The 7,115-nt window shown below is 41.6% G+C and overlaps 1 pseudogene; it reads right to left on the bottom strand.

Moving 5' to 3' along the window:
- Positions 1 to 2,982: 2,982 nt before the first annotated feature.
- On the bottom strand, positions 2,983 to 3,936 carry LOC112840789 (olfactory receptor 52K1-like; annotated as a pseudogene).
- Between the last annotated feature and the right edge of the window lie 3,179 nt (positions 3,937 to 7,115).

Genomic DNA, 7,115 nt, shown 5'->3' with positions numbered 1-7,115 from the left:
CCTCAACTATGGTCAACTCATCTTTGACAAAGCAGGAAAGAATGTCCAATGGAAAAGAGACAGTCTCTTCAACAAATGGTGTTGGGAAAATTGGACAGCCACGTGCAGAAGAATGAGACTGGACCATTTCCTTACACCACACACAAAAATAGACTCCAAATGGTTGAAAGACCTAAATGTGAGACAGGAGTCCATCAAAATCCTAACAGAGAACAAAAGCAGCAACCTCTTGGACCTCAGCCACAGCAACTTCTTCCTAGAAACATCGCCCAAGGCAAGGGAAGCAAGGGCAAAAATGAACTCTTGGGACCTCATCAAGATAAAAAGCTTTTGCACAGCAAAGAAACAGTCAACAAAACCAAAAGACAACCGACAGAATGGGAGAAAATATTTGCAAATGACATATCAGATAAAGGGCTAGTATCCAAAATCTATAAACAACTTCTTAAACTCAACACCCAAAGAACAAATGATCCAATCAAGAAATGGGCAGAAGACATGAACAGACATTTTTCCAAAGAAGACATCCAAATGGCCAACAGACACATGAAAAAGTGCTCAACATCGCTCGGCATCAGGGAAATCCAAATTAAAACCACAATGATATATCACCTCACACCAATCAGAATGGCTAAAATTAACAAGTCAGGAAACGACAAATGTTGGTGGGGATGCGGAGAAAGGGGACCCCTCCTACACTGTTGGTGGGAATGCAAGCTGCTGTAGCCACTCTGGAAAACAGTATGGAGGTTCCTCAAAAAGTTGAAAATAAAGCTACCATACAATCCAGCAATTGCACTACTGGGTATTTACCCCAAAGATACAAATGTAGGGACCCGAAGGGGTATGTGCACCCTGATGTTTATAGCAGCAATGTCCACAATAGCCCAAGTGTGGAAAAAGCCAAGATGTCCATCAACAGATGAATGGATAAAGAAGAGGTGGTATATGTACAGAATAGAATATTATGCAGCTATCAAAGGGAATGAAATCTTGCAATTTGCAACGATGTGGATGGAACTGGAGGGTATTATGCTGAGTGAAATAAATCAATCAGAGAAAATCATGTATCATATGACCTCACTGATATGAGGAGTTCTTAATCTTAGGAAACAAACTGAGGGTTGCTCGAGTGGTGGGGGGTGGGATGGACGGGGTGGCTAGGTGACAGACATTGGGGAGGCTTTGTGCTATGGTGAGCACTGTGAATTGTGCAAGACTGTTGAATCACAGACCAATACCTCTGAAAGAAGTAATACATTCTATGTTAAAAAAAAAAAAAAAAAGCAGCAGCAGCAAGCAGGAAGGGAAGAATGAAGGGGGGGATATCAGAGGGGGAGACGAACCAAGAGAGACTATGGACTCTAAGAAACAAACTGAGTGTTCTAGAGGGGAGGCGGTGGGGGGATGGGTTAGCCTGGTGATGGGTATTAAAGAGGGCATGCTCTGCATGGAGCACTGGGTGTTATGCGCAAACAATGAATCATGGATCACTACATCAAAAACTAATGATGTAATGTATGGTGATTAACATAACATAATAATTTAAAAAAATGAATTACATTTGAAAGTTGAGGTATGGTTCATCACAATGATAGCAGCAAAGACAGTAGTGTTAATAGTGATATTGACTGCAATGTTAGTTCTGTGACAACTTATTTCATTTCTTCAGTAAAAAGTTATTGAGTGCCTATATCACAATTTGAGATTTATGTATTCATTTAATCCAAACTACGCATAAGTCAATGTGACTGATGAGGAAATATGCTAGCAATGATACAGTCCATTAAAATAAAAAAAATTTATTTATTAAGTAAACATTTATTGAGTGCCTATCATGTGCCAGGTACTATGCTAAGGATACAATGCAATTTATCATTTCGTAGAGATGGGGGACAGAGATCATTCAACCAATCATATATATATATATACAGTTTTTAAAGATTTATTTATTTATTTTAGAGAAAGAGAGCATGAGTAGGAATAGCTTGGATAAAGACAGGGAGGTGCATTCCCATCAGGAAGATCCCAGACTACCCATGTGTGGAGGAAGCATGGACTTGAGGAACTAGAGAAGGATACTTATGTATATGAGGAATACAAAGCACTCAGTCAACACTACATACATTGCAAGGATATGTAAATACTTAAGAACATATAAGAAACACATTAAAAAGGGAGTGCCAATAGTAGGAACTGGAAGAGAATGGCCAAAAGAATTACAAATGAAGACAAAATAAACAATATTTAGAAGAATAATTATTGTGTGCAACAAACTTCAACTCAAGGCTCTGCACTTGAGACTAAAAATGAAGAAGTGAAAGAAAAATTATCATTACTCTCAGAGGTTAAAAATACATAATAGAGTCAGAGAAGGTCATCCATCTCAAAAACAGGATGAAAACATGTAGACTAAAGCACTGCTAGAATCAGATGGAACATGAGTATTTTAAAGAGTTTCTCTCATGAACCTGAAACTCTAAAGAACTTCCATAGTTTGCCACCCTTATTTCTATGATGCCAAAGTTTTACTGATAGAGAAGGCCTATCAGCTCCCACAGACTGCCTATGTGTCAGTGTCATGATGGTGGGAAGTGGCCCATGTTCTCATATGTACAAATAGGCACCCAATTCATCTTTCCCTGATCTTCTAAGTCACTTGTTCCAGGTCCACAGATGTCCTCATTGTTTCTTAATTCCCTGATGCATTTATCTGGTCAACACAAGTAAATCATAAACTCTTAGAAGAAAGATGTATTCAAAAAATTACTTGCTTGAAATACCCCAGCACTTCTGTTTTCCATCCCAGTACCTAAACACTATATAGACCTCAGAAGAGATTTCCCAACTTCCAAACACGCAAGAAAACTTCATTTGATTTCTCTTGGCTGTCCCTACCAGGTAAATAACCTGGGCTGTGGCGTTCCCACCCCACAGGGGAGGACCACCTTTGCCCTGAGATCCAGCTGATGAGAACTATACTCAGGTGGGATCAATCTGCTTGGACCTTAACATTTTAAACAGCTGCTCCCAGATCTGCTTGGTCTTGACTCCATAGACAATGGGGTCTAGTGCCGGGGGAAAGAGCAAGTAGAGATTGGCAAGGATGACCTTAGCAGCAGAGGCTGTGGGTAGGCCAAAGAGCTGCATGACCACAGAAAGAAAGCCTGGTCCATAGAAGAAGAGGATGACACAGACATGAGCCATACATGTGCTGTCTGCTTTAGCATGTGCCTCAGGTGAAGAAAAATGAATCACAGTCCTCACAATCTGTCCCTAGGAATAAACAATAAAGCCTACATTGCCCACACCAAGAAAGATTGCTACAGCAAAGGCATAGAGGTTATCCACAGTGGTGGCCCCACAGGCCAACTTTACTACTGCCATATGCTCACAGTAGGTATAGGCAATTGTGTGAGATCCACAGTAGGGCAGCCGATGGGCCAAGCTTGGAAAGGAGATGGTCAACCCCACACCTTGCAGCACCACCAGGCCTCCAATCTTGGCAACAACAACCGGGGTAAGAATGGTTGCATAATGTAGTGGGTTACAGATGGCCACAAAATGGTCCATGGCCGTGGCCACCAGCACTCCTGACTCCATAGCAGAGAATGCATGGATGAAGAACATCTGGGAAAGACAGGAGTGGGAGCTGATAGCTGTAGCACCAAACCAGAAGATGGCCAGCATCTTAGGCAGAGTGGAGAGGGAAAGAACCAGGTCAACAAAGGAGAGCATGGCAAGAAAGAAAAACATGGGCTGGTGAAGGCTGCGCTCAGTCCAGATAAGAAAAAGCAGAACACAATTTCCAGTCACTGCCAGGAAGAACATGAAGCAAAAGGGAAGTGAGATCCAAATGTGGGCAGCAGTCAGTCCTGGTATACCAGCCAAGAAGAAAGTATGTGGGAAGTTATGAGAATTATTGGAAAGAATCATGGTGATCATCTCACTTAGAAGAGTGAAGGGTTACTGCAAAGAAAGGAGGCAGTTTAAATTCAGTGCATGTGGAGATTGGGAGCTCCAGATATATGGTCCCACTAACAACACTGTCACCATCACTCTTCCCCCATAGGTCTCCATAAACAGTCAAAAATAATTTTCAGTTTAGTTAATATTTCTGCAAGATCTTCAAACACAGAAGAGGCAAGTCATGTTGGTCCCATGGGAAATGCACTGGGCAAGAAGTTCAGAAACCAGGTTGCAGAATTGAATATGCTAATAAATCTATGACCTGGAGCAATATGACATAACCAGATTTAAGTGGATGCCCAGAAACTAATGTTAAATAAAAATCCTTCCCATCATGCTTACATTCCCAAGTTCTAAATTCTGGACTGGATTTAATCAGCACTGACCTCACATGGTCCTTTAGTCTTATATCACTAACCTTTAACTGAAACTGCCAAAAACCCTAACATCTGGAAACTCCCTTAAGTTTGGAGATGTCACACTCCTCCAAACTTCACTTGACTGCCAAGTTACAGAATAAACGGTCCCTGATGATGCCAAAATTGATTAGGTTCTTCCTGCAATTATTCTCCAATCATTTCACAAATGTGTATCTTGTTTCTCTCCCCAGTATCTCAATCCTGTATCTCCCTCTCCTTCAAGGTAGTGGTGTACAGAGGTAGACACAAAGTTCAGATTTGTGGTGATCTGTAAAAAACATATTCATCCAATGGATGGCTATTATGTAGCCAGGAAGAGGTTACTAACCCAAAGGCACATAGTCAAAAATACCATATTATCTCCAGTATTGCTTCCCTCTTCCTTCCTAACCCCTCAGCACCCCCAGGGAACACTGCTGTGTGCGTTGCTGGTGGGGGAGGAGGGGTTGAATGGTGTCAAGAAATGTGGCTCTGACCACCTAAGCATCTGCTTCACATTATCCTCAAAGCTGCCCATCCTTAAGCCTCAGCCAGCCTTGTGGAACATGACAGTATCTTCAGAACAGTTTAAGAAATAATTACCTCTAATGCCTCTCAGGACCCAGCAAATGTCCCTCATTATAACCTTGTGCCTCAAGGAAAAGTATGACCCAGTAAGCTCAGCTCCTTTACTTCCATCAGAGAAGAAGATTAAGGGAGGTAGGGGGTCCTAGATCCAGAAGAATCTAGGACACAAATTGAGGTGTCTCCATAAATGTTTCCCTATGACTCACTCTGTAGGTTTCAAAGAGGAACAGACTTAAAAATAGCTTACTATTGAGCCAGGACTAGAAAGATGTTTGCCTGCTTGGGAGTAAGTAATTCTCACACACCTGATCCTTCCCTTGCCTGTGTCCATATAACACAAAAGGTCCAAATAGACTTTTGATGATCTACACATCATCGACATTGGTGGTATTTCCAATTTTTCCCAGTGATATCAAGATCATGCATTTCCACCCCAGACAGTCTATCAGATTATCCAGATCTGGGAAGGTTGGTGAAAGTTAATTTGTGGATGAAGCCTGTGTGTATCTCTCTTCCTTGGGCCTACCCTTGGCCACTACTCACCAAAGAGCTGCACTGTTTAACCTACAGAAGGATGAGAAGAAGTTAAGCCACCAGTCAAGTTCCAAGAACAGGGTATTTAATGGGCACCTTTTCAGGCATTGCCTATAGGGATCCAAAATGAAGCTCCCACCACCCAGACACCAATTCGTACTTCTGCCTCTTCTTCAGACAAAGGTTTAACAAGGTCTCTTCTTCTTACTAGGACCCCAGGGAACAGCCCCAGCAGAGAATATTTTGAATAGCATACTCCAGAGAGGCCTTGCATCCAGAAACAAGGTAAAGCTAACTGCCATAGGGAGTGGGGACTACCTGATTTGATGGCCCAAGCATGATCTGATCTAGAGTGAGTGAGGAAGAAGGCAGGGATGGGGAGGGCCAACACCAGGACCAACATACAACATTACCTAAATGCCCCCCCCATGATATAGGTGGAACCATGAGAGGAAGAATGGATTAATAAGTAGAAGACTTTATGAGAAAGGATAACTGCCCAGGGAATAAGAGTGAAGATAATGTCAAATACCTGAACTCAAAATGGTAGGCCAAGTCTTGTAGGTACTACCATCCATATATTATCTCACCTTAAGTGAAATTACCTACAACTCTGTCCCTTCTTAACCAATCTCTCTACATTTGATTCTCATCTCAGCCATCAAAATCACTCCTGAAAATGGTGCCAGGTTAATCTATGGGAGGATATTCAAGATTATGAAGGATCTGGATTGAGAGGGATTTGATGGATTAAGAAGGATTCAAAAAAATTGAGTGTGTACAGCTTACACAAGAGAACACTTGTGGTGACATGCAAGATTTTTCATGGATTCTTCAAGTCCAGGAAGAAAGTCCCTGTGGGGAAAAAATTATTTGTTTTATAAAGCCAAAGAAAAAAAACAGAACAAACCCATGCAAATTTATAGTTCAGGACTCAGTAAGACCTGTGTCTTCAGAATGATGGTCCCTTATCAGAAAGACAAAGGGCAACACATATGGGAAGGGAACAGCACAAGGTTTATTGGTAAGGGTCAGTACCCAAATCAGGTCATCCATTTCTGAGAGCCATGCTCTAAGGGGACCAAACCAGTTCCAGAGGGAAGAAGAAGACATAGCAGGTGTCATTTCAGGTAGGAATCCTAATATGAAACACTCAGTTTCCTAACACAGAAGTCAAGTTGGATAACAGTGAGCTTAAAGCAGAAGATGCTATGATGTCTCTGAAACTGCAAAGAGGTATTATGAGGCAGAAAATACTGGCCCAGAGCCCCAGTGGAGGAGGAAGTAGTAGGCAGAACAAGTAGCAAGAGCAACACAAAGTCCAGTCTAAGAGGCACTGGTAACAGACACAGTAACTCAGGCCCAGAAAATAAAGAAAAGTCTCAGAACTAGAACTCTAGATTAGTGTGACTATGGACTGCTTAACTGAAACCCTGAACCTTTGCCTAAAGTCAGAAATTGTGTAAAATATCAAGAGAATGGAATTCACTAAAGCTCCAAAAATAGTCAAGAGGACTGGGATCAAAAATTTGTATCAAAAAAAATATATTTCCTGAGTTCCCCTTAAGTTTGTGGAAAGAAATTCAGAGATTTTAAACATGGTCAAGTGGAAGATACACATCAAAC

This window comes from Callorhinus ursinus, unplaced genomic scaffold, assembly GCF_003265705.2.
Source record: "Callorhinus ursinus isolate GAN/ISIS: 27379988/994484 unplaced genomic scaffold, GSC_fseal_2.0 scaffold49, whole genome shotgun sequence".
In the NCBI taxonomy this organism is placed as follows: Eukaryota; Metazoa; Chordata; class Mammalia; order Carnivora; family Otariidae; genus Callorhinus; species Callorhinus ursinus.
Note: the sequence above shows the minus strand (reverse complement) of the source record. Positions and strands in the feature narration are given on the sequence as shown.